Raw genomic sequence first — 27,503 nt, 5'->3', positions numbered from 1 at the left:
ATTTACATGTGAGTCATCCATCAGTTTCTTACCGAATACTGAATGTACCCCAGACTGGTACTCCAATATTCCTAGAGGGAGGGACCCAGTCTCTGACCTTCAGACCTGTTGTACTGCTGCCAGACAGTGAATTTCAGACATGACCTTGAGAGCCCAGTAAAGGCCATGTGGTACCTTTCAGACTGCCTTCCTTACTACCCCTTGTCTCCTTGCCTCATTCTCATTCTGCCTTAATACCAACCTTTCAAGACCTCTGTTTTGTCTGGGTTTGATCCAGACATCACTGTCTTAGTTATATGTGTTTAGATACATTATTTATTGATTTATTTATTTGGTGCTGGTCCTGGACTTGAACTCAGAACATAGGCGCTCTCCCTAAGCCTTTCTGGTCCAGGCTAGAGCTTTATCACTTGAGCCACAGTTTTGTGTCTGGGTAATTGGATGGGTAATTTGATGGGTAATTGGAGAGAAGAGTCTCATGGACAGTTAGCAAAATGAACTCCCTTCCCATAGCTTAGTACACTCCTTCCCTTCTCCACAGCTTAGTATGTTCCCTTCCTAGGCAACACCAGGCCCACTTGGTAAAGGCAGTAAATAATCAGCCTCCAACACGCTCTACCTTGGGATGGCTCTTCTCTGGAATAGCTACCACCATATAAGCCATGTAAGCAACAAGAGCCTCTTAGAGTGATCTTCAGGTCTGGGCAGTTGAGAGACCCCTTATCTACTATTTGGACAGTAGCCATAAATCCTCATCTTCCATTATGAAGCCCCTGGCCCACACTTCCACACCAGGGTCTCTGCCTCCTCGTCCTTTCTAGCCCCTCCTAAACCTCCTAGGTTATATAGGTCACCTTAGACATAGCTGGTGCTGCTTCTCACTTCTCCCCTGTGAGAAGGTTTCTTGCCGGGTCCTTTCCTGGCAATAAACTTTTCTTTATTCTCTGTACCTGGATGTCTGTGAGGTTTTCTGGGAAAGTCTAATAATCTAGCATGGTCTTTCCTGCCCAAGCTGGCTTTAAAGCATGATCCTCAGATCTCAGCCTTCTGAATAGCTAAGATAACAGGTGTGAGCCATCACTGCCCAGCCTGAATACATTTCTTAATCTCTTTCTTTTGTCATTTCTTTAATTTTTTGGGGGGAGGGAGAGTGGAGACGTTCTCCTGGGACTTGAGCTTTGTGCTTGGGTGTTGTCCCTAACCTCTTTTGCTCTAGGCTAGTGCTCTACCACTTGAGTCACAGCTCCACTTCTGGCTCTTTTGGTAGTTAATTAGAGATAAGAATCTCACAGACACTGGGGGCTGATGGCTCAAGTCTGTAATCCTAGCTATTCAGGAATCTGAGATCTGAAAATCATGGTTCCAAGTCAATCCGCGCAGAAAAGTTCTTGAGACTCTTTTTTTTTTTTTTTTTTTTTTTTTTGTCGATTATAGGACATGAACTCTGGGCCTGAGTGCTGTCCCTCAGCTCTTCAGCTCAAGGCGAGCTCTCTACCACTTGAGCTACAGTGCCACTTCTGGTTTTCTGAGTGTTTATTGGAGATAAGAGTTTCACGGACTTTCTTGGCTTTGAACTGGGATCCTCAGATCTCAGCCTCCTGAGTAGCTAGGATTACAGGCGTGAGCCACGGGGGCGCTCACCTTTCATGAGACTCTTATCTCCAATAAACCACTAGAAAACTGGAAGTGGCACCTTGGCTCAAGTGGTAGAGCACTCGCCTTGAGCTGAAGAGCACAAGGACAATGCCCAAGCCCAGAGTTCAAGCCCCGTGACAGACAAATAAAAAAAAAAAGAATCTCACAGATTTTCCTGTCCCGGCTGATTAGCACTGACCCTCCCCAATAAAATGGACATAATTATACTACTTAGTGCTTCAGGGGATAGGTTTTAGGATTAAATGAGTTTACACACACACACACACACACACACACACACACACACACACACACACACCACTTTGAATAGTACCTGGTGCTTAATAACTGTGATAGTGATGCCATTGTTATGCCCAGTGTGGGTTCTCTTAACCTAGACCCTCTGTAGTGGACACACTTTAGAATTCAGAGTCAGGCTTCAACCAGGTTAATACAGAGGATTTTTTAACTATAAAACAAGAGAATAGACTAATGAGAGATTTGCTAATGAGCCAGTTGTTCAAGCCTGTATCCTAGCTGCTCAGGAGGCTGAGATTTGAGGATGGCAATTGGAAGACAGTCTGGGCAGCAGAAATAGAGCTATGGCTGAAGTGGTAGAGTGTTAGCCTTGAGCCAAAGAAGCTCAGGGACAGCACCCAGGTCCTCAGTTCAAACCCCCAGGACTGGCACCAAAATTAAAAAAAAAACTGTAAAGGACATAGGAATATCAGCTGTAGGAGCAGCCACTATCTGAGTTGCCATCACATGGCTGAGGAAATGGTTCCAAACACCTTCTGCTCAGGGCCGTGGCAGAGTTCTCAAGAAAGAGTCCGAGTGGGACTTGGAGAGGGGAAAGCCATGCTATTTACCTAGTGGCGGAGAACTTACTGAAAGCTCTGCTAAGGCATAGGGAAGGAAATTGGTGGTGTGAGATGTTGGTGTTGGATGATGTTGATCTCCATCCTGTGCACAGCTAAATAGAGCAGTTGTTCTGCCAGGAGCTGGACCTGGAGAGGCCATGCCTGGCCACCATCCTCCCCCTGAAGGGTCTCACACCACTGTGGTAGTTGGAAGGTCAACATCTGGAATGGCTGTATCGCATTCTGCATAGTGGGCAATGATGGTTGTGTTGCAGCAGAGAATTAAAATATTGATAATTGGTGGTCTTTGTCAGTGTGAGCTGAGAGAACAGAACTTGAACAGAGGATTTACAGAATCTTGTATTTCTCATGTTGGGGAAACTGAAAGTCTGAGCTCAAGGCTGCCAGAGTCAAGGTCATGGTCAAGGTGCTAGTTTATAGCTAATTGCTTTTTTTGCAATTAACAATTAGGGGTGAAGACAGTGCTCAGGGGAGAGCTCCTGTTTCTTCTCATGAAGACACTAATCCCACTCTTGGGGCTCCCTCCTCATGAAATAATCACCCCAAATTCTGGCACATTGGTGAATTTGGCAGAAGGGACCCAAGCAGTCAGTCTGCAACATCCACACAAGTGTTCTTAAAATTAGGAATGTTGGCACAGTGCAATTGGTTCCCTGTGATCAGGCACCTCCCTCCCCCCATGGCCAAAATGTATTCAGACAACACATGAATTGGATAAATAAAGACTATTAATACACGTGTCTTTTTAGATCAGATTTTGTTGCTAAATGAGTTAAGAAGTTATTAATGTTTTAGATTTTGAAATTGAGGCAAAGATGTGCTTGACCTGTGGTATTTTTATGACTTTCTCTACTCATCAGTCATAGTGATCTCTGGAAATGTGAATAATGCCCCTGGCTCTCCTGTAGGAAACTACTCCTGGTCCCCTCCTCTCCTGTCTTCCCCACCTCTGTTCCCAGCCACATTGACTGCATGAAAACCACCTGCCTCTTACTACATGGAATGCTTGTTCTCCCCCTCTGTCTCTCTCTCTGTCAGTGTCTCTGTCTCTTTCATATACACTCACACACACACATATATACACAAACTTCTTATTTTTCTGTTTATGTGGTACAGGGGAATTGAACCCAGGGCTTCATGTGTGCTAGGCAAGCACTCAACCACTAAGCCATATTCCCAGCCCACGTACAAACTTCGAATTGGTCCATATGGTTCAAAACATTAAATGTAGATAGATGAGGCGGGGTGGGGGGAGGGAATGATCAAATGAATGTGGGGAATGGTCACAGCCAATATATATAAAGGCTGTGAAAAATAAAAAATTTAAAATGCATTGAATAGAACAAATAAAATGGAAAAGGGATGTTAGGAAGAGCAAAAGGACCCTCCCCGTTCCTCACTCCCCCAGGAAAAAGCAAATGTAAAAGGGCAGGAAGAGCATAGTTCCAGGAGGGCTGTGTGGTTGCCAGGGGCTTTGGGGCTGGAAAAGAAAGAGCAAGAGGTGAAACTAGTTTCCAGCAGAGTTGGCTGGAGCAGAGTATGTCTGGGCTGTGTGATTTAGCCTTTGCTAGAGGCCTCCCCCACTTCCCTCCCTCTTCCCTTCTCTCCCCTTCCCTCCCTTCCCTCCCTTCTGCTCCTCTCCTCACTTTTCCTAACAAATTCTAGAATCTGGTGACTTATAGAACAAACACCTCATAGTTTCTGTGGGTCAGGGATTTGCACTTTGCTGTATGAAGTGGTCTGGTTCGTGTGAGATTGTAGTCATGATATCTAGCTCTTCACCCTTCTGGGGTCTCAACTGGAGCTGGGTGGTCTGCTCACAGTGTTGTGTTGTAGCTTGATTTCCCTAGACCAAATGATTCAGGAAGGAGGAAAAGATCAAGCTGACAGCTCTATTCCCTCTTTGACCTAAATGTAGTCTCTGAACATGTCCATGATACTTGAAGCTTGCTGGGAACCAAGTGCTGTTTGCTAGAAAACACAGCTACTACCTTTGATAAGAGCTGTTAAGCCTTGGAGCCTATTGATACCCTGTTTGAAAACATTGCTTGGCACGACCACTTTGCATAAGAACCTCCACCACTTTACATAAGAGCCACTAAGCCTTGGGCTGGGAAGGTGGCTCAGTGGTAGAGCGCTTGCCTTGCATGCCTGAGGCCCTGGGTTTGATTCCTCAGCACCACATAAGCAAAAAGAAAAAAGCCAGAAGTGGCGCTGTGGCTCAAGTGGTAGAGCACTAGCCTTGAGATGAAGAGCTAAGGGACAGCGCCCAGGCCCAGAGTTCAGGCCCCACGACTGGACCCAAAAAAAGAAGAGCCACTAAGCCTTAAAACTTACCTATGACAACATTGATTGGCACCTTCTGAAGATTCCCCACCTATGACCTTTTGCAAGATATACTTTGCAGTTTTGGTGCCTAGCAACCCTATTGACCTGCTGATGCTAATTACCCTGCTCAGCGAGCTATGTATACTGCTGTGTAAAAAATAAAGTTTGAGACCTTGATCAGAACCCTGTCTTGGTCTCCTTCCTCGTGTCTGGTTTGTCTCTCATTCAGGTCAGTTCCTCTTCGAGCCCTTGTTGACCGACCCCGCGGGCCGGGGCAGAAGCTCTATTCATTAAGTTAGAAATAATATCTGAAATGCTGCCTCTGTACAGGAAGAGAACCAGACTCCAGCTCTTCAGGGGAGGAGTGTGACAGAATTGGAGGCCATTTGAGAGCCTGTTGTGTGCTTGACATCATGAATGGCACAAGGGATCCAAGGTGCAGCCCCTGATGTACACTCTAGAAGTTTACATCTGCCAGAAAAGTTATGCTCTGCTCCATGACTGATCATGAGAAGGGAGACAGACTTCTTAGAGAGGTCTGAAAAAGTGGAAAGCAGAATGGATGGTAGCAGAGGGAGGCTCTAGGGAGGAGCTGGCTCCTGCCTTCATGTATTTGCAGCTTTCTCCTCTGTTTTATTTATTTATTTATTTTTTGTCGGTGTGAGGCTTGAACTCTGGACCTGGGCGCTATCCCTGTGCTCTTCAGATAAAGGCAAGCATTCTGCAGCTAGAGCCACAGCACCACTTCCAGTTTTCTAATGGTTTATTGGAGATCAGAGTCTCATGGACTTTTCTGGCCGGGCTGGCTTTGAAACGTGATCCTCAGATCTCAGCCTTCTGAATAGCTAGGCTTACAGGTGTGAACCACTGGTGTCAGGCTTACCATTGCTTTTTGTTCATCCTTTGTCCCTCCATTTCTGTGCACTAATTTTATTTTTATGCTGAAGAAAAATAGAAAGCTATTATCTATCCTACTTCATGAGGTTATTTGACTATTGTACCTAATTTGGTTATTGCAATTGAGATATTGTGGGCTTTAGACAGTGGTCAAATGCAAATAAGATTGATTCATTGGTTGTTTGATGGATCGAGTCATTCATTCATTCATTCATTCATTCATTCATTCATTCATTCAGTACATTTATTGTTGTACCAACTATGTAACCAGCAAGATATGTGCCTTACATTCTTGTGGAAGAGACACCTAGGTGGTAAACAAGCAAATTAATAAATATGACAGTGGTTATTGGAACTGTGGACTTTTTGTTTTTTGTTTTTTTTTGTCGGTCGTGGGGCTTGAACTCTGGGCCTGGGCGCTGTCCCTCAGCTCTTCAGCTCAAAGCAAGCGCTCTACCACTTTAGCTACAGCACCACTTCCGGTTTTCTGGTGGTTTTATTGGAGATAGGAGTCTCACGGTCTCTCCTGCCCGGGCTGGCTTTGAACCACGATCCTCAGATCTCAGCCTCCTGAGTAGCTAGGATTACAGGCGTGAGCCACCAGCGCCCAGCTGCGGACTTTTTGTTGTTGTTGTTTTGTGCCAGTACTGGGGTGTGATCACAGAGCCAGAGTATTTTTGCTTAGTTCTGCTTAAAGGTTGATGCTCTACCATTTGAGGCCCATCTCTATTTCTGACTTTTGGTGGTTAATTGGAGGTAAGGTCTCACAGACGTCTCAGGTTGTTTTCAAACTGCCATCCTCACATCTCAGCCTCCTGAGTAGCTAGGATTCCAGGTGTGAACCACTGGCACCCAACAATTAAGAATACTGTTAAGGAACTAAACAGACTGATAGTAAGTGGTCTCTGAAAAGCACATAAGGTGAAGAGAAACCCTTTTTCTTTCCAAAGGTTTAAGTCTGCTGAGATCAACCAACTGGAGACAAAGATATATTCATCCTATTTTGTAGTTGGAAGAACCATAGGAGGTGATCAACCCACAATCCAGTGAGATTTAAAAACAGAAATCACTTCACCTATGCTCTGCACCATGGAGTTGGGGAGTATAGGTAATTTAGAGGGATGGTAAATGATTTTTAGGTAAAAAGAGCAGTATTTGCACTTTGTCAGAGAACCACGAGAAAGGTAGGTACAGAGAACAAAGGTAGGTTTATTGCTGGGAGGGGGGCTGGCAAGACCCCTTCTCACAGGGTAGCAGTGAGAAGAATCATCTGGTATTTTCTGAGGTGACCTGTATAACCTAGGAGGATTAAGAGGTGATACAAGTGACTAGGAGGTAGTGACCCTGGTGAGGGCCAGGGGCTTCATCATGGCAGACTAGGCTGCTGTCCAAATAATAGATAAGAGGCCCTGCATCTGCCCAGACCTGAAGGTCACACTAAGGGGCTCTTGTTGCCTTATATGGTTGTAGCTGCTCCAGAGAAATGCCATCTTAAGTTTGTGGAGGCTGATTATTTACTGTGTTTTTAAATGGGCCTAGTGTTGCCTAAGAAGGGAGCATGCTCAGCTGTGGAGAGGAAAAGGAGTGTATTAAACTATGGGGAGGGAGCTCATTTTGCTAACATAGGGAGTCTGGGACAAGGTTCCCATAGGCTGTGGGGGAGGTAGTGACAGGCTCTGAGAACATGGGGACAGAATTTTCCTAGGAATAAAACTTTCTTACTTGGCAGATAAATCTCAAGGAGTCCCTGGAGCTGCTCTAGAAAAATAGATAAAAGGTGGACATTGGTAGCTCATGCCTATAATCTTAGCTAATGTGGAGGCTGAGATCTGAGGATCACAGTGTGAAACCAGCCCAGGCAGAAAAATCTGTGAGACTTTTCTCTCTGTTTAACTATTAAAAAGCCAGAAGTGGAGGTGTGGTTCAAGAACAGCAGAGTTGAGGAAAAATGACAAGTGAGAGCACAAGGCCTTAAGTCCAAGCCCAAGTACCAGTATCAATTTTTTTTAAAAAAAGATGTGAATAGACTCCTGTCTTGAAAAAAACAGGAAAAGGCAGTATTGGAAGTATGGTTCAAGAGGTAGTGTACCAGTCTTTGGTAGAGTACCAGCCTAGCAAACAAAGGCCCTTGACAGTTGAAACTGTAGTAGGTACTATCAAACCATTCTTTCAAACTTCTTTTTTTTTTTGGGTCCGGTTGTGGGGCCTGAACTCTGGGCCTGGGCGCTGTCCCTCAGCTCTTCAGCTCAAGGCTAGCACTCTACCACTTGAGCCACAGCACCACTTCTGGCTTTTTTCTTTTTGCTTATGTGGTGCTGAGGAATCGAACCCAGGGCCTCAGGCATGCAAGGCAAGCACTCTACCACTGAGCCATCTTCCCAGCCCCTCTTTCAAACTTCTTTAGAATGCAGAATAGAGAATATTGTAGAGTGGTTAGAGTGTGGGATCATTCATTACCCTCCTTTCATGTCAGCCCTGACCCCTTCCCTCCTTCCCTCCCCTTCCCTCCATGCCTTCCTTCCTCTGTCTCTTTTTTGGTTGTACTAGCATTTGAAGTCAGAGCCTGCTGCTTACTATTCAGTTGCTCTACTACTTGAACCCTGCACCAGCCCACTTTCTGAGCCTTTCTGAACCTCAATGCCCTTATCTGTAAAATGAGGACAATTATCTCTGAGCTCTATAATTTGGAGTATTTTCAGGAAAATTTTATAAGAATAGTTGAAGTAATAGATATGAAAACACCTAAATGCTTAAGAGCATTATTGATGAGAAGGAGCACATCTTTTTTTTAATACATTTTTTATTGTACAAATGCTGTACAGAGGGGTTGAGTTACATGAGTAAGGTAATGCGTACATTTCTTATCAAGCATTGCTGCCTCCTCTTTTGCTTTTCCCCTACCATCCCTTCCTTCCCACCTCCACAAATACGCTCCATAACCCCCACACCCCCTACCCATGCCTAAATTGTAAAGTTCATTTTTCAACATAGTGTCTTGTACATCTCATTGTTACAATGGATCAACCTGTATCCCTATTTAAATATTTTGTTTTTTCCCTTTCCCTCCCCAAATTAGAAAACTGTATATACAAGATACAGGGCATTGACATCAAATACAGTGAAAACAGGGGGTATACCTTGGGGGAAGAACATACAAAGAAACAAAAAAAAATCACATGGTACATTATAAATATGTTAGAAACCATAGCAAGAAAGAAAAAGACAAAACTTGTGTCCCTATCTTGGGGTTCATTTCGCTTGACATCATCTTATTTGGTCATATGTACATAGCTTTTGACCTTTTCTGCTTGTCCCTGACATATACTAGTTATTGTAAGTAAGGAAACCATGGGACCTATGTTTCTTTGGGCCTGGCAAGAAGGAGCACATCTTCACTCCAGATTTATCCTTTGTGTCCTGGGCTTTTTTTTTTTTTTTTTTTAACTTTTTTTGGCTTTGATAATTGGCTTTGATAATTGGATGCTCTCAGATGAGATCTCCTGGTGTCAGGTTAAATCCATGTTGCCTTACAGGTGGGTGGGCAGGTGGGTGGCCTGTTCTAGGATTTGTCCTAGTTTAGCAGCAGTGGTGTTCCAAGGAAATGAAAAAGAAATGAATTTAGGCTGCTCCTGCAAGAGTCTGTGTTACAGGAAGCTCAGCAAAAAGGACATGGTGTCTGCTATCTCTGCTGGCTTTTTAGAGACAGTGTGTGGCACCAAAGCCCTGGTGCTGGGTTATCCTGCACATCACCAATGGCACTGAGAGCACATTGTAGCTCTTTTCTCATTGATTGATTGGTGCTGGTACTGGGGCTTGAACTCAGGGCTTCCCACTTAGCTTTTTGCACATTACTAGTTCTCTCCTACTGGAGCCACACTTCTACTTCCCAGAGATTATGGCTTTTTCAGAATGCTACTCCAGTCAGTCTTTGTACCCCAGCCCTTCTTCACCTCTGGCATTGTGTAGCAGTCACTCATCAATCTGTGACTGGTCAAGTGCCTGCCATGTTTCTGAAAAGGACAATCAAGATGTCAGGGTGTTCCCCCATCTCTGCCCTCAGGGCTAGGCATCAAGGCTGGGCTGTTACAGTGGACCAGAATGGCAAGACCTGATGGAAATACTCCCCAGGATACATTGGGGAGAATACAATTGAAGCTCCTAGCTAGCAGGTGCTAAGCTGAGTTGGGTTTGATTTCTGTCTTCAGAACTAGAGAAAGCAAGTATAAGCAAATATATGGAGAAGCAATAGTGCTTGGGGCATTGGTGAGAAAAAGGTTGCAGGCAGAGTAGCTTCTCCCACCCAGGCTTGGCTGGAACTCAAACTCATGTGGTTGTACGCCTGTTGCAGGACCCCCACCAAGAAGATCACTTCAAAAGCAAGGCTTTATTCAGGTGGGCTGCAGCTCCGGCTTTGTCCCACACACTGACTCAGCAGAACTTAGGAGGAAGCCCCGAGCTGAAATTTCACAGTGTTTATAAAGGCAAAAACTACAAAGGGATAAAAGGAGAAGAAAAAAAAGAAATCACAGACTGACAAATTTAAGGCAACAAGAGGTGTCAGCAGGGCATTCCAAGGCAATAAGGGGTTGTAGGGAGTTATCAAACTGGCTGGGTCTTAAAGGGCATTCCAGAGCAGTTAAAGCTTAGCAGGGAGTTTCCTGGCTAGTTGGGTTCTGATAAGCTGTAGCTGGGATAATTGGTGGTCTGGGTTTGTTCACAGGGTCTGTTTATCTTGGGCCAGCTTGGTCATCTCCTGAAGTTTGTGGGGACCCAAGGCCAGCTATAGTACAAAGTGGGGCCTGACTTCAAAGTAGCTTTGTTCAAGTAATCTATGGTTTAGCAGTTTCAGCACAAACAAGACGGTTTCTGAAATTCAGGTGGGCCCAAGGTTAATATGAGCAGCAGAAGGGTTACTGCTTCTAAACGAAGCCACTTTTAACTCTTCAATGTCTCATATCCACACTAGCCCCTTCCATATCCCAGGATAGTTCTTGTGTCCTGGATTCCTCTTCCCTCACTCCCTCCCTTCTTCCCTTCCTCCCTTCCTCCCTTCCTCCCTTCCTCCCTTCTTCCCTTCCTCCCTTCCTCCCTTCCTCCCTTCCTCCCTTCCTCCCTTCCTCCCTTCCTCCCTTCCTTCCTTCCTTCCTTCTTTCCCTCCTCTTCCCTCATCCCCTTGCCCCCTCTCCCCTTCCCATTTCCTTCCTTCCTTTTTTTCCCCTTCAGGAGTTGAGACTAGAACTCCAGGCATCACTTTGTCAACCAAGCTTTTTTTCTCAAGGCTGATGTTCTCCCACTTGAGCCACACCTGCACTTCCAGCTTTTTTTCTGTTTCATTGGAGATAAGAGGCTCATGGACTTTTCTGAAGAAACTGCCTTTAAATCATGATTGTCAGCCTTCAGCCTCCTGACTAGCTTGGATGACAGGTGTGAGTCACCAGTACCAATCTAGCTCTACTTTCTTTACCAATTCAATCTAATCCATAACTTTTAACACACTGAGTTTGGGTGGTGGCCAGTGTCATATTCACCATAGGCCTGAGCCCCCTTCCTTCCACTCTGAGAATCTCTTAACAGTTGGCCATCTGATATATTGGTGGATCCTCCTCTTCGGTGGTGCTGGGGATCTTGCAATGGGACAGTCCAGATGGGGTGACATGTCATCACTTACTGATGTATTCTTTTTTTTTTTTTGTCGGTCGTGGGGCCTGAACTCTGGGCCTGGGCGCTGTCCCTTAGCTCTTCAGCTCAAGGCGAGCGCTCTACCACTTGAGCTACAGCGCCACTTCCGGTTTTCTGGTGGTTTTATTGGAGATAGGAGTCTCACGGTCTCTCCTGCCCGGGCTGGCTTTGAACCGCGATCCTCAGATCTCAGCCTCCTGAGTAGCTAGGATTACAGGCGTGAGCCACCAGCGCCCGGCTACTGATGTATTCTGACAGTGCCTTAATTTCATATTTTTTAAGGAGCCTCTCCCTGCCTTCCAGCAACTCAACACTGGATCCCACAAAACTGGCTCCAGCCTCAGTGATGGCTGTGATTCTTCTTGCCTGGTGCCTTCATGGTCTGCAGAGGTGTCAGGAGCCAGCAGCTGAAGAGCAGTCTGCAGCTTTGAATGAGGTGATGTACAGATTACTTACTCCTCAAACTCTTTCTGTACCTAAGTGTGTAACTTTAGCATGCATTTCAGTGCACTTTTTTTTTTTTTTTTTTTTGGTCATGGAACCTGAATTCTGGGCCTGGGCACTATCCCTCTGCTTTTTTTTTTTTTTTTTTTTAATAATTTTTTATTGTGAAAATACCGTACAGAGGGGTTAGAATTACATGAGCAAGGTAATAAGTACATTTCTTATCAAGTATTGTTGCCTCCTCCTTTGTTTTTCCCCTCCCATCCCTCCCCTCACATCTCCTTATCCCTCAGATCTTCATCTCAAGGCTAGTGCTCTGCCATTTGAGCCACAGTGCCCCTTTTGGCTTTTTCTCTTATGTGGTGCTGAGGATCAAACCCAGGGCCTTATGCATGCAAAACCAGCACTCTACCACTGAGCCACCTTCCCATCCCCTCATTGCACATCTTAAAATGCAACTTGTAGTATTTGAGGCACAAAAATGGTGTTTACTCTGAATTCTAAGATTCCTAAATAGTTAACTTATTTATGCCCCAGAAATTGATATCATTACCTCAACTAAGTAAATGACTAGTAGTATTAGCCAATAGATGAATTCAGGCCCACTGAATTTAATATCAGAAGCAATGCAGAGGCACAGAGGCTTGTAATTAGGGTGGGCGCTAGTCTCTCATGCCTGTAATCTTAGCTGTTGAGGAGACTGAGATCTGAAGATCATTGTTTTGAAGCCAGCCCAGGCAGGAAAGTCCATGAGACATTTATTTCCAGTTAGCCAAGGAAAAGCTGGAAGTGGCCAAGTGCTGGTGGCTCACACTTGTAATCCTACCTACTCAGGAGGCTGCATCTGAGGATCAAGGTTCAAAATGAGCCTGGACAGGAGAGGCCATGAGACTCCTATCTCCAGTAAGCCACTGGAAAACCAGAAGTGGCACAGTAGCTTAAATGGTAGAGTGCTTGCCTTGAGCGGAAGAGCTGAGGGATAGTGCCCAGGCCCAGAGTTCAAGCCCCACAACCAACAACAACAAAACACTAGAAGTGGTGCTATGGTTCAATGGTAGGGTGCTAGCCTAGAGCAAAATAAGTTCCAGGGCAGTGCCAGGCCCTGAGTTCAATTTCTAGGGCTGACGCAGAAAAAGGCTTATTCTTAGTTTAACCTTCTCCTGTTGCTATCTGGAAAGTATTAATATTTGAACAAAAGGTGCTGTGTTGTCACTTTGTACTGGGCCCCTCTACCCTGTGGCTAGTCCTGAGGAAGGTTCATGTGCCTCATCCCTGCTACATTGTGTGCTTGCTCTATCATGGAATCTCGGTAAGTGTGGGGGAGTGTCAGCTGGTCCTGAAGTAGTGAGCTCCCCATCCTTGGAAGAATTCAAAGTTGAAACTGGAGGAAATTGGAATGCCAGATGGGAGGAGTTAGAGTAGGCAATCCTTAGGATCTGAGTTCCTATGAACCCTGATTGTAGGATTCTGTAACTTATCCTTCTACAATGTTACTGAATGTCAGAAAATAGAGGAGATGAGGACCGAGGAAAATGGTCTAGTGTGTAGGATTCTGCAAGTACGAGGAACTTGGAGTTATTTCCTTACTGTTGGCAGTAGTACTGGGCTGCTGACCCTCTGCTCTCCCCAATGTTATCTGTATGGGAGAAGCTCTGTTCTAGTGCTGAAAGTTCTCCTCTTGGTCAAAGGTCACAGCAGTGACACTAGAAGTGCTAGTGTCCTCCTTCTGAGGCCTAGCAATTACTTGCCCAGCACCTTTGTTTGCTAAAGAGGGGAGTGTGTGTGTGTGTGTGTGTGTATTTGCATGTGTGTGTGCATTGGTAAACAGGATGGACTGGAGGGCAGGAAGAACAAATGACACTCCAGACCTCCTGCCATGTATGTGACATTCCTTCTCAATGTTGGAACTTTAGGCAAGTTATTTTCATCTCTTTTCCCCTCACTTTCTGCCTCTGGAAAAGGGATCTGAGAGAATGAATTTTAGCAACTTGACTCAATTTTTAGAGATTTTCATTAATAACACAATTTATACAGCACTTTGTGTTTTTCAAAGAACTTTTCACATATGTGAGCTCACCAAAATTGTCTTAACAATGAGAAGGTGGTATTTGCACCATTTAAGTGATAAAGGAACAAAGGCCAAAAAGACAGTGGGTGGCAAAACTAGGCCTCTATGTCCACCATTTCATATAGGGATCTTGGCTATTTTCTAAAAGTTTATCCTTTTGTTCATTGAGCTAATAATGACAGGTTCCCATAATGTGATACTCACATAGTCCCTAGGCTGCTCCTGTGCACAAGGATTGTTTTTCTAAGACAGGATCTGTCCATGTAGCCCATGTTTACCTCATACTCTTAGTGTTCTTCTTGCCTCTGTTTCCTGAGTACCACAATACATGGCCACAGGGATGGTTTTTGCTGAGGTCCTCCATCCTTCTCTGGTCTGCTTTGACTGGGAATGTAGCAGGGTGAGAGCCAAGCCCTGAGTTCTAAAGTTAGATACCTTCTGTTCACATCTCCCAATTTGTCCTGTAGCTGAGTGGCCTGGACAAATGACCTTTTGGGACCTGATTTTTTTCATGTGTAAAAGAATGGTAAACTTAGCTTCTTTCATGCAGGGCTGGTGCTATACCACGAAAGCTTTACCTCTACTTCCTACATTTCTTTCTAGTTAATTAGAGATAAGAGTCTCATAGATTTTCCTGCCTGCATTGGCCATGAACCATAATTTAATGATCTTAGCCTCCTGAGTAGCTAGGATTACAGGTATGAGCCACTAGCATTGGGATATTAGGCATATTTTTAAAATTAGCTTTTAGGCTTGGAATTGTAGGCTTCTTTGGTTTTCTTTTTAGTATCTGTTAAGTAATTTTCAAGGTACTGCCTGAAGTCCCAGGGAGCCCCTGTGAACCTACTTGAAAGAAGATCTCATCACTTAAAAAACAAAACAAAAAAGAGAACCACCAGGAAAAAAAAAAACACCCTGCATAACACCTCTGTGAACATGGGAAAGCAAAGAAGGTAAGTTATGATATCCACTTCTTGCTGCCATTTGGTATTTTGCAAACTGCCACTGCTATTAACAGTCACTTTTGAGTATTTATGATCTTGCAGTTAGTTGGAGCACTTTGATTCTCATAAGAAAAACAGGTTCACATTTAGAAAATGTGCCCTACAAGTAGCTGAGATCCCTCAGGGAGGCTGATGGATGGGGCCCACACAGGGGAAGGAAATGCAGCCACCTCGCCAGCCTGCAGAACTTTGCCTTTTCCACACACCCTAGTTGGAAGCTGTTTTTGTTTGTTGTGGTGGTGGTTGTTTGTTTTTGTGTTTTTTTTCCAGTCTTGGTATTTGAACCCTGGACCTGGGTGCTATCCCTTAGCTCTTCAGCTCAAGGCCAGCACTCTACCACTTGCTGCTTCCAGCTTTTTCTGTTCATGTGGTGCTGAGGAATTGAACCCAAGTTCTCATGCATGTGAGGCAAGCACTCTATTACTGAGCCACCTTCCTAGCCCCTTGAAAGCTGTGTGTTTATGTCTGGATCCTTACCCTGCCAGGGATGGACTTTCTGTGTGGCTCTGGCATAGTGTCCCATGGCAAAAGGACATGTAGCTAAATACCAAACCACTTTCCACACATATGTCCTTGCACCACACCAGCCACAATGCTAGCAAAGACCAGAAGCTGGTCTTTGAATTTATCCCAGAGTCCTAAACTGGTTCTTGGTGTGTGCAGGATAGAAGGGAGAGTTTTGGATCTGGCCAGTGTTGAAGCATCAGCCCAAGTAGAGCACCAGATCCTAAACTAGAAATTGGGAAAACACTGGCTCCCACTTTGGGCCTCAGTTTTGACTCTCGCTACATGATGCTCTGAGGTCCATGAGGTGCTTCAGTGCCAAATTATACAGGACTTGTGTTCAAGAGAAGTTGGGGTTTCCAGAGAAGGAGAATTGCATTTTAGGATTATTAGTTGTTTTTTTGTTGTTTTGGTGGTGGTCGTGAGGCTTAAACTCTTTGCCTGAGCGCTGTCCCTGTGCTCTTCAACTTAAGGTCAGCGCTCTACCTCTTGAGCCACAGCACCACTTCTGAGCATTGCATTTCAGTGACAAATTTACAAAGGTCTTGTCACTGTACATGTAAAGAAAGCATCATCAGCTTGTCAGTGAGAATCTTTTCACCAAGTGGATATGAGGGAAGGTTGGGGTTCCTACTGTGTCTGTGAGACTTTAGCTGGGCTCTGGGTCTTCTCAGGCTTGTTTCTACTTCTGTAAAATCCTTCCAGGAAACCTCTTCACATTGAGTTGCTATGGCTTCTTGGGCTCCTCTTGGCTGTGACAGCTTCTGACACTGCCCTTGTTTGGGGGCAGCTTGGATGGTTTTGAGGAGCCCTAGTCAGACATGCTTTAGAATCTGTTGGGATTCATCTCATGTGTTTTTGATTTTAGATTGAAGTTCATGGATTTGGGAGGAGAAAACCAGAGAAGTAAATGCCATTCTTAGCACAAAGTTGATGTATTTTCACTGTCAATTTGACCTTGATCACCTAGTCCGTGGGCCTTCATAGTTCTCCAATGCCAAAAATCTTTTTCTTCCTTTTTTAAACTTTACTCCCCCCCCCCACCTCCCAATCTATCTCTTTCTGTGTCAGTACTAGAGCTTAAACTCAATGCCTGGGTGCTGTCCTTTAGCTTTTTCATTCAAGGCTGGTACTCTACCACTTAAGCCATACCTCCAATTTAGGGTTTTGCTGATGAATTAGAGGTAAGGGTCTCTTTGATGTTTCTGTTTGTGTTGGATTTGAACTTCTATCCTTAGATCTCAGCTTCCTGCATAGTTAGGCATGCCCATCTCTTTTGAGAAGACCTGGTGATGTAACATATTATTGACTGTTTGCTGTGCACCTGGTAAAGTGTTGTGTGGCAGGGCTATGAAGACACTCAAGACATCATCTGTGCTCAAGTATCCCAAGAATGAACTGCAGCTCAGATGTGTGCAACAGCGCTCTCAGCGCACTGGGGAATGTGCATTGATAGTGTTCATAGGACTTCAAGGAAGTTAGTTACCTGACCAGGCTTTCCAATTTCCTGATTTTGTGCTTTAAATGAATTTCCATGATTCCCTTCCATTTCCTTCAAACCATAATATTTTTTTTTGGTTGGTTGTGGGGCTTGAACTCTGGGCTGGGACACTGTCCTTGTGCTCTTCAGCTCAAGGCGAGAAATCTACTGCTTGAGCCACAGTGCCACTTCTGGTTTTCTAGTGGTTTATTGGAGATAGTAGTCACACGGACTTTCCTTCCTGGGATGGCTTTGAACCTCGGTTCTCAGATCTCAGCCTCCTGAGTAGCTGGGATTACAGGCAGGAGCCACCAATGCCTGGCAAACCATAACATTTTAAATGTTACAAGAGAGAGAGAAAATTACAGAAGCTAGCATATTTCTTTTGGAGACATACCCAGAGACTCATTATTTTTAAGCATTTTCTTAGCACTTCTTGTGTTGAAAGCATTTTTAACTCATTAATTAGTAATCCACATTAATATATAGATGGAATTAATCTATTCCAGACAGAAGTTTGTCTTGAGGAAATACAAAAAACTTAAGTACTATTCCTTTCCACCTGTATCTTCTCTCTCCTCCCCTCCACCACACTTTATCTTGTTCATTATTTAGATTATTGCTCTGATCATTACACTCTGATTGAGCGCCACAAGTGTCCTTGGAGCTTCCACAAAGTTTGGGTTGGGTGTCTTCCCACTCTTCTGGACTCCAGGCTGTACATGGGTCTGCTTTGGGGACTCATTAGCACTTGAAAATGAAATTGGCCTCATAAATAGTCATCCTCAGGAAACAACGGGCTCTCCCACTTTTATTTTAGTTGCATTCAGCTGAAAACCTCTTAGCTTGTATTCTTGTTTGAGGAGAGTTTTTTTTTTTTCCTCCTTTTTTCCTTCTTGCGGATCCTAGGGCTTGAATGCAGGGCTAGGTCTTAAATGCAAGGCCAGGAGATTTTGTTTGTTTGTTTTTTGTTTGTTTTTCCTCAAGGCTGGTGTTCTACCACTTGAGTCCCAGCTCCACATCTGGCTTTTTGGTGGTTATTTGGAGCTATGTGTCTCAAAGACTTACCTTTCTTTCTGAGCTGGCTGAAAACCATGATCCTCAGATCTTAGCCTCCTGAGTAGCTAGGATTTCAGGTATTAGCCACTAGTATCTGGCTAGGAGGTTAGTTTTTACCTTCAGAAAAAAAATCTCCATAACATGACTACCATTTATGTCTCTCTTTGGAACAAGGGCTCCCCTGTCCTTGTATTTGATCAAGATGATAATTTTCCACCTTGTACAGATAAGGAAATTGAGGACCATGAGGAGCAATCTCAAGATTGGTAAAAGTCAGAGCTGATATACATCTCCAAAGCTCTCCCCTTCCTATATTTCTTTGGTTCACCATTCTGGGCCTTCCCAGTGTGGTGCTCATGTTCACCCACAGTGGGCTGTCTGTCTTCCTCTGCTGCTGGCCTCTGGTGGAGAAGCTTGCAGAGGATGTGATGGTCTCCTGATTATACTCTTGTCTTCATTTTGTCACCTGGTGATCTGTTTCAGGAGCTGCCTGTCTATGGGCCCCCCTGTCCTCTTCCTTCCTTCCTGTCCTGGCACAAAGGAGCCACTCTTGGTACTAAGATTGCTGTGACATCAGATATGTAGAGAATCAGCCTATTGTCCATGTGGGGTCATAGATCTGAGGATACTATCCCTGACCTCTGGGAGCTCTTAGTGTTATCAGAGAAGAGCTGCCTTGTCCTCCTGGAGTCCCCTTCATTAGCTCCTTTTCTTTCTGCCCTTACAGGTCATGCCTGTTTCAGTAAGTAGTTATTATATGACAGGTCTCATGCTCACAGACTGCTATCTGTGACAACCTACTCATTAGGAGGTGAAATCATTGTTCCTCTTACCAGATAGGGAATCAATTGTTTAAGGGCTGGGCGCCAGTGGCTCATACCTGTAATCCTAGCTACTCAGGAGGCTGAGATCTGAGGATCATGGTTCAAAGCCAGCCCAGGAAGGAAAGTCCATGATGCTCTCATCTCCAATAAACCACTAGAAACCCAGAAGTGGCACTGTGACTCAAGCAGTAGAGCACTTGCCTTGAGCTGAAGAGCTGCGGGATAGTGCCCAAGCTCAGAGTTCAGGACCCCTGACCAAAAAATAAATAAATAAAAATAAATAAATAAATAAAAAATAAAGAATCATTTAAGGAAGGGGCTAAGAAAAAGAAAATACAGCTAAGAAAAAAAGAGAGCAGCAGAGATTCCTAATCTCCATATCTAATAGATATAAAAAACATTCAAAAAAAACATTAAAAAAACAGATTGTACCCAGGTGCGGGTGGCTCACCACTGTAATCCTAGCAATTCAAGAGTCTGAGATCTGAGGGTCCTGGTTTGAAGCCAACCTGGAAAGAAAAGTCTGTGAGGCTCTTTATCTCCAATTAACCTGCAAAAAGCCAGAACTGGAGGTATGGCTCAAATGGTATAGCACTAGCCTCGAGCAGAAAAAGCTTAAGGAAGGGCTAGGAAGGTGGCTCAGTGGTAGAGCGCTTGTCTTGCATGCATGAGGCCCTAGTTCCATTCCTCAGCACCACATAAGTAATAAAAAAAAAAGCCAGAAGTGGTGCTGTGGCTCAAGTGGTAGAGTGCTAGCCTTGATCTGAAGAGCTAAGGGACAGTGCACAGGCCCAGAGTTCAGGCCCCATGACCAGACCCAAAACAAAAAACAAAAACAAAAAAGCTTAGGGATAGTTCAGTCCCCAGTTGAGTGGGGCTCAGTGTCCCAGCTCTGAGTTCACTCTCCAGTACTTGCACCAAAATAGGAATAATATTAATAATTACTTAAGAAGGAACAGGAAATACTTAGGATGTGGTAGATGTTTGAATCCTGAAGCTCCCTGTTGAGTTGCCTTGTTTCCCTTGTAGTACTGTTGCAGTGGTGTGTGTGTGTGTGTGTACACAAGTAACCCTATTAGTTATTCTATTGTGACCGTTAGGACCCATGAGCAAGAACTATTATAAGAAAACAGAAGTGTTGAACAATATGCTGTAAGCTACAACAGTAGATGGCCAAGCCAGATGGACCCCAGGTATCATTGATTCTGGACTGTGCACAGTTAACCAATCACAGACAGTATTGGCTCCTTGGTTAAACCCCAGAGAAAAAGCTGCTTTGCTAGGGATGCTGCAAGATAGACTGGCCAAGTGAATATCCTGTGTTAAAACAGGGAGAGGCAAGTCAGTAAGGTGAGGGCTATGCAATGCTCTGAAGGAAATGGGCATAAGTGAGAGCACCTGTCCTAAAGGGGCTTGTGGTATTAGTCTTTCCCCACACCACCATCCTAGAAGTTGTCCCTCAGCTTTTTGCTCAAGGTTAGCACTCTGCTACTTGAGTCATAGCTCCACTTCTGGCTTTTTTGTTGCTTTATTGGAGATAAGGAACCTCATTGACTTTTCTGCCTAGGATGGCTTCAAAGCATGGTCCTCAGATCTCAGCATCCTGATTAGGATTACAGGCATGCGCCATGGGCACCCATCTATAATGCTGTTCTTAATGGCAGTGGCAGTCAGACAGGGCCTTCATCCGTGTCTTATTATATGGTCTCATCCTAATAGGTCCTGTCCTCAGGCTAGAGTGTAGGGGACTGACTGGAAATCTCAGGCCTGGCCACAGTGACAATTGAGTGAGTTACATTTCTTGAATTTGGATGCAGGCCACCTGCTTTGCTTCTTGGGTTTCTGCTTTCAAGTGCTCTGCTGGACTATACCTGGGGTCTCTGGTGAGACGCCTGGGTGAATGTGGGCACTTTTCAGAATGGCTTAGAAGCAGCTCTTGGTGGCTTTGCAGCTTGGCTTTCATTTCTGGCATGACAGTGCATTGGGAAGGTTCTGGATCGAGTCAGGCTTAGCTTTGGGCTCAGTCTCTGCCACATGCTAGCTCTTTCTTCCATTCCAGATGAGTCACTGTCCATCTTAGGCTGCCCTGTCCTGTCTCCTCCTCATATACCTGTCTCTGACTTGGGGCCAGGGATCTGATGAAGAAATTCTCTTCAGACAAATAGAGATTCCCTGGAAGGAAATTGATCATGTAAAGCTGGTTTCTCCACTGGCAGTTGTTTAATTTTATTTCCCTTTCATTTTTCTTCCTCTTCTCAGGGATCACTGCCTATAAGAACTTGATAGCAACTAGACTTAGATGGTTAAATGTAAATTGGAGCTGGCTTCTGAAACTCCAGGTGAGTTTCTTCAGGCCTGGGAGATTTTTCAGAGCCCTATGCACCTAATGCATTTTAGCCTTTATTTTTATTTTTCACCTATATTTTTTTTCTTGTATTACTTCTAGATGCCTTTTATTTTCCCTTAGGACTCAAGCATAATTTTGGTTGCTTTTAGGTGTAATTATAGAAGGCCTAACTCATTTCAGTGAGAGGAAGATTTATTATTTCACATAATAATAACCACAGTGGGGCTGGGGGGTTATCCAGGGGAAGGGCGCACGCCTGGCACGTGTGCAAGGCCCTGGGTTCAGTCCTCAGCCCTGGAAAAAAAAAGAAAAAAATAATAACCATAGCACAAGGGAGACGGTAGAATTCATTAATTCAGTGGCTCAGTACTGTCTTCTTTTTTTGTCTTTTGTTTTGTGAGCCATGGGGCTTGAACTCTGGGCCTGGGCTTTGTCCCTGAGCAACTCAGCTCAAGGCTAGCACTCTACCACTTTAGCCACAGGGCCACTTCTGATTTTCTGGTGGTTTATTGGAGATAAGAGTTTCGCAGGTTTTCCTGCCTGGGCTGGCTTTGAACCATGATCCTCAGATCTCAGCTTCCTGAGTAGATAGGATTACAGGCCTGAGCCACTGGCACCTAGTCTGTCTTCTTATATTTATATTCCTACCATCTTTTGAATTGACCATACTGGGTATATTCTCCACAGGCTAAAGCTCATCATCCCAAGTTGGCTGTTGCAGCACCAGACATCCCATGTAAACACAGAAACCAACAGAATGGATGATGAGACAAAATTGGGATTTGTTTGCAAAGAGGACTGAGAAGTGACCACTGAGGTGGTATCTATCCTTGATGAGAAACATATACCTTTTCTCTTTTGCTTGACAGGTTAAGAACAAATATCTTGTCATGGCATAATGAGATTACATACTGTGCCCTCAACTATTATTTCCTCATTTTATTTCCTTCTGCTCTCTACACTAGAAGGCCAAACAAGACCACTAGCTATTGTCAGAACTATGTACACCTCATTTTTACCTCCTTGTTCTAGGCAGGCTGAGCCTGTGCCTGAACCACACCCTGCCCATGTGGCCTGCCCTGCAGCTGTAGCATAAGACAAAAACGGCTAGAGTCAACAGTACTAGCAGAGCCTCTCCCTTGTTCCCTCCCAAGTATGTATTTTGAAAACAATCTTTTTATTTTATTTTTTTTAATTTAATTTAATTTTATTTGTGAACATACTGTACAGAGGAGTTACAATTACGTGGGCAGGATAATGCATACATTTCTTACCAAGCATTGCAGCCTCCTCCTTTGTTTACCCTTCACATCCCTTCCCAGCCTCCCCCCTCCCCCCCAATCTTTTTATTTTTATTGCAAGATAAAACAGAAAATATAGCTGGCACTTGTAATCCTAACTCATCAGCAGGCTGAGATTTTAGGATTAAGTTTCAAAGCTAGCTTGGGCAGGAAAGTCTGTGAGACTCTTCTTTCCAACAAACCATCAAAAAGCCTGAAGTAAAGTGGTGGCTCAAGTGGTAGAGTGCCAGCCTTGAGCAAAACAGCTAAGAGACAGTGTCCAGGTCTTGAGTTCAAGCCTCAGAACTGGCACTCCCACTCAGGATCCATCCAGGATCCTGCTTTCCCTTGATCTGTCAGACCTCCTCTGCCTCCTCCAGTCTGTGACATTTCCACTGTCTTTTCTTTAGTATGAGCTTGACACTTTTGAAAAGGGCAGCTACTGATCCTGTGGGAAGCCTTCCAGTGTGACTTGGGTGGGTGTTTTTTTACTTTGGCTGGTCCTGGGGCTTGAACTCGGGGCCTGGGTGCTCTCTTTGAGCTAGTTATAGGCTATCACTCTACCACTTGGAGCTACAGCACCCACTTCCAGTTTTCTGGTGTTCACTGGAGATATGAATGTCACAGACTTTTCTCTCTGGGCTGGCTTTGGACCAACATCCTCAGATCTGAGCCTCCTTATTGGCTAGAATTCCATGGGTGAGCCACTGGAACCCAGCTAGGCATATATTGGTTTCCTTGTTTGTTTGTGCCCAATTTTATAACTGAATGAGAAAGCTCAGTTATGTCATATCAATTTCTGGTGTCTCATTGCCTGGATGTATCTTTGGTCATCTACTTAAGGTGATCCTTGCCAGTATTTTTCAGGATGAGGCCATTGTTTCTTACATGATAATTGGCAAATAACATGAGTCTATAGTTCAATTGTAAAGAGATTTTCTTCAAAGAGTATCTCTGTGCAGGTTTAGCTTAGGAAACAGATGGGAACCAGATGCTTTGCTTGAGATGGACATGGGCCAGGTTGGTATTCCAGCAAGATCTTCTGCCTCATCTCTAAATGGCCCAGCTTGTGAAGTGCCTCAAGTTCTGTTTGAGAACCTAGCCTGATGTTGGAGATTTGCCTATAAGCTTTTCTGCAAGATAGTTTCCTTCCAAACTGACATTCACAAAGTGAGTTAGGTTTAATATAAGCAACACAAAATGGAACTGGTATCAAGCAGCATTTATTTAGTGTCTCTGTGTATCTACTACTATGTTAAATCTAAGGACGGTGAAAGTCATAGTCTGTGTCCATGAATCCAGCACCTTTTCTTCAAAGTATGATCCTTTGAGCTCCTGTTCTGACACAATTGTTTAACTACATTGTTTTTACTGTTCTCTTTAAATAGATTTTCACCTGTGACACTCATCTTCAGTGAAACACCAAAAAAAATCTGGAAGTGGAGCTGTGGTTCAAGTGGCTAGGCCCTAGGTTAGAACAAAAAAGCTCAAGAGCAATGCCCAGGCCTTGGGTTCAAGCCCCAGAAATGAGGTAAGAGGAAATTAGCAGCTACTAGATAAAACAGAAGGTTAAGAGGCCAGAGCTAGAGTGGCTCAAGCCTACGATTATAACTACCTAAGGAAGTTGAGATCTGAGGATCCAGATTTGAAGCCAGCCCAGGCAGACAAATCGGAGACTTATCTGGGGAAGGTTTATTTAGAATGATGGCTCTACTGAAACCACTGAAGCAGTAGAAAACATAGATTCTCTTTTTTTCTCTCCTGTCTCCCTTATTCTTGTTCTTCTTTTCTTCTTTCTCTCTGCTTCCTTTCTCTCCTAGCACATGCTAGGCTAGACATCTAACCACTGTGTTTGATACCCAGCCACATGTTTGGATTTTTACATAATCCAATTCTCTCCAGGTGCCGGTGGCTCATGCCTGTAATCCTAGCTACTCAAGAAGCTGAGATCCAAGAATCAGGGTTCAAAGCCAGCCCTGGCAGGAAAACCTGTAAAACTCTTATCTCCAATAAACCACCAGAAAACCGCAAGTGGCGCTGTAGCTCAAATGGTAGAGTGCTAGCCTTGAGCTGAATTGCTCAGGGACAGTGCCCAGCCCCAGAGTTCAAGCCTCAAGACTGCCAAAAAAAAAAATCCAATCTCTTTACCTCTGAAAAGTTCCATTTTCCTTATATTTATAAACTTATACCTTTCTAGCTCCACAACTCCAGACTTCACACATTTACACTACTGAAGGATAAATAATGAGATGCATCTTTTTTAATGAGGGAAGGGGGACTCATCTTAAAAACCACAAATCAAAGCATCTTACTAGTCTGCTTAGAAACCTACTGTCTTTTCCCATTAAGTTCCATATTAAGAGTTAAAACTATCCTGAGCTGGGCATAGGTGGCTAATGCCTGTAATCCTAGCTACTCAGGAGTCTAATGTTTTGGGGGCCAGAAAATCTGAGATTCATCTCCAATTAACCACACACACACACACACACACAGAGAGAGAGAGAGAGAGAGAGAGAGAGAGAGAGAGAGAGAGAGAGAGAGAGAGAGAGAGAGAGAGAGAGAGAGACAACTTTATCCCATCTCATAAGCTCGACGAGCCAGGTGTTCAAGTCCCAGACCTCCTTTTTGCAAACCTCCTCCCCCTCATTTTTTTGTGCCAGTCCTAGGGCTTAAACTCAGCATCTGGGCACTGACGTTGTGCTTCTTTTGCTCAAGATTAGTGCTCTACAATTTGAGCCACAGCATCACTTCTGGCCTTTTCTGTGTATGTGGTACTGAGGGATTGAACCCAGGGCTTCATGCATGCCAGGCAAGCCTCTATCACTAAGCCACATTACAATCCCCTTGACCCGTTTTTTTGCAGCATTTTTTTGTTTTTCTTTTCTTGGATTATTAAAATTTGTTAAGGCCTTTGCATTTGCTAGTTAGTCCTCCCTCACCTTCTCCTGCCCAATTCATATAACTAAACGTCCTTGCAAACACTTTGCTACTGGCCTGGACAGCCCTGTTCTGCCCATTTGGGCCTTGCCAATCAGTGGCTTGGGTAATCCCTGACCTCGGGATAGTTGGGAGGCTACTTAGCGCTCAGTACCTGTTGGAGGGTCAGATCTTCAAAAACACAAATGCAGATGGACACCCCCAGTCTCCTTTTCCCAGCTGACATCACTCCAGTGACTATGGTCAGCCAAACTTTAAACCACCCAGTTGGTGCCCAAACTCAATGAACCAGAGCCCAGCCACTTCAGACCAAAGAAAAACCCGGACCCAGAAGTATACCTGGCCAGACCCACCCCACAGGGGGAAGTATTTCCCAGGCATTGGGAGCACACTTTGTAGGCATCAGGAGTGGCTATGTGCTGGCTGGGTGCATGGTACTCCCCAAGTTGAGGTTGGCAGGAGCAAGTTGCTGGTAAGCCTTGATTGCTGAGAAGGGTAAAGGAGGGAAAAGGCAGCCTGATGGTAGGAGTGAGAGACACAAAGCATATGCATTTTGGTTCCTTAAAAATATGAATCCTTTTGGCTTATTTTTTCTTAATTTACTGGCATATTTCTCTTTTCCAATTCATCATAAAATACCCAGAAAACTTAGGAAACCATTAAATAATGCAATTGCACTTTCACCTACCTGTTATTTATTTATGTTTGCTGAGAGATGATGAATTTATTGAGAGTAGAGTATCTACATTCCTTCTACTAATAATATTAACAGTATAAACAATATAAACTCTTTGTCTTCCATCCTAACACATTCTAGATGATCTTTTATTTTCTTTTTTGGTTGGTCCTGGGGCCTGAACTCTGGTCTTGGGTGCTGTCCCTCAAGTCTTCAGCTTAGGGCTAGCACTCTACCACTTGAACCACAGTGCCACTTCGGGCTTTTTCTGCTTACGTGGTACTGAGGAATTGAACCCAGGGCCTCATGCATGCAAGGCAAGTACTGTACCACTGAGCCACCTGGCCAGCCCCTCTAAATGATTTTTAATCATGTAGATTCAAATTTAGATGGTGATGACCAAAGTATAGAGATTTCCATTGTTTCCTATTTCAGAGTATGTCTTAATATCATATGAAGTTAAATGAATTACATTTCTACAATGATATATTTTGTATTACATATAGTGCATGCATTACACATAGTATACAACACACACACACACACACACACACACACACACACACACACACACACACACACACACACACACACACACCTACAGCTTAGCTCCAAGGTATCTTAAAGTTGCCTTCTGATTTCATGCCTCGTGATTCTTTTTCTCTCTGGTATTTTAATGGCTCCAGGCAACTGGTATCATGTATACCTTTGAGCTTTCTCATGGATTGTTTTTATACCTTTGAACACTCTCTCTGGCATTTTCACCTGTCACAGTCTGATGTATGTCTCATGGCAGGTATTTGCAGATGACTATAGGGCTAATCAGTTAACATAAATGAGTGAATTGAATTCGAGTGCCAATTTTGAGGTGCAGGAGCATTGCCTAAAAGGACCAGTAGCTATTTGGCATGAAGTAGTTATTAACCAGTCACTATATAGCCTTTGTTGCTAGATCTTTCAGTTTTCAAGGGAAATTGGACACTTGCACTTTTGTATGAAGACTGGTTTTTAAACATGGAACTCATTTAAAAGTTTAGGCACTATATAGATAAATTAAAAACATCTCTAGGCTAGATTTGACACTCCAAGCTCTAGACTTGTGTTTGGTTCTTTGTGTATGAATCATGTCTCCTGATTCAAATGGGTGTTTTCCTTTCTGTTAGCATTTTTGGTATGTATCTTAATTATAGTAGTGTGCTGGTCTTTCTGCCTTAGTTGTTAATAAGTTTTTTAAATCTGTTTGAAACATTTGTTGTCATATATTGGCTCTTTCCTACATGTAATCCATCTCTCTATAAAATAGTTTATACATACCTGTGTGTATGGGTGAAGGAGGGTGAAAGAGAAAGAGAGAGAGCACAAGAGAAGAGTGAAGGAAAGAGGAGGAAATACATTTATTCTCTCATGGTATTTGATTCTCCTTCTCTTCTTCTGGAAGGAATTAGATTGGGTAATTGAAT

General features: G+C 44.0%; 1 long non-coding RNA gene across 3 annotated transcripts; it reads left to right on the top strand.

Moving 5' to 3' along the window:
* Positions 1–6,620: 6,620 nt before the first annotated feature.
* On the top strand, positions 6,621–23,957 carry LOC138835418 (uncharacterized). Of its 3 annotated transcripts, XR_011374607.1 has the most exons (6): positions 6,621–6,849; positions 11,703–14,885; positions 20,523–20,590; positions 21,063–21,142; positions 21,838–22,303; positions 23,819–23,957. It is a non-coding gene; the product is annotated as an uncharacterized lncRNA (long non-coding RNA). The 3 variants fall into 3 exon arrangements; XR_011374606.1 differs by lacking the exon at positions 23,819–23,957 and having other exon boundaries at positions 6,623–6,849; positions 21,838–23,791; XR_011374608.1 differs by lacking the exons at positions 20,523–20,590; positions 23,819–23,957 and having other exon boundaries at positions 6,624–6,849; positions 21,838–23,791.
* The last annotated feature ends 3,546 nt before the right edge of the window (positions 23,958–27,503 follow it).

This window comes from Dipodomys merriami, unplaced genomic scaffold, assembly GCF_024711535.1.
Source record: "Dipodomys merriami isolate MVZ:Mamm:240054 unplaced genomic scaffold, mDipMer1.0.p SCAF_2377, whole genome shotgun sequence".
Classification (NCBI taxonomy): domain Eukaryota; kingdom Metazoa; phylum Chordata; class Mammalia; order Rodentia; family Heteromyidae; genus Dipodomys; species Dipodomys merriami.
The sequence above is the reverse complement of the archived record's forward strand: the minus strand, read 5'-3'. Positions and strand labels throughout refer to the sequence as shown.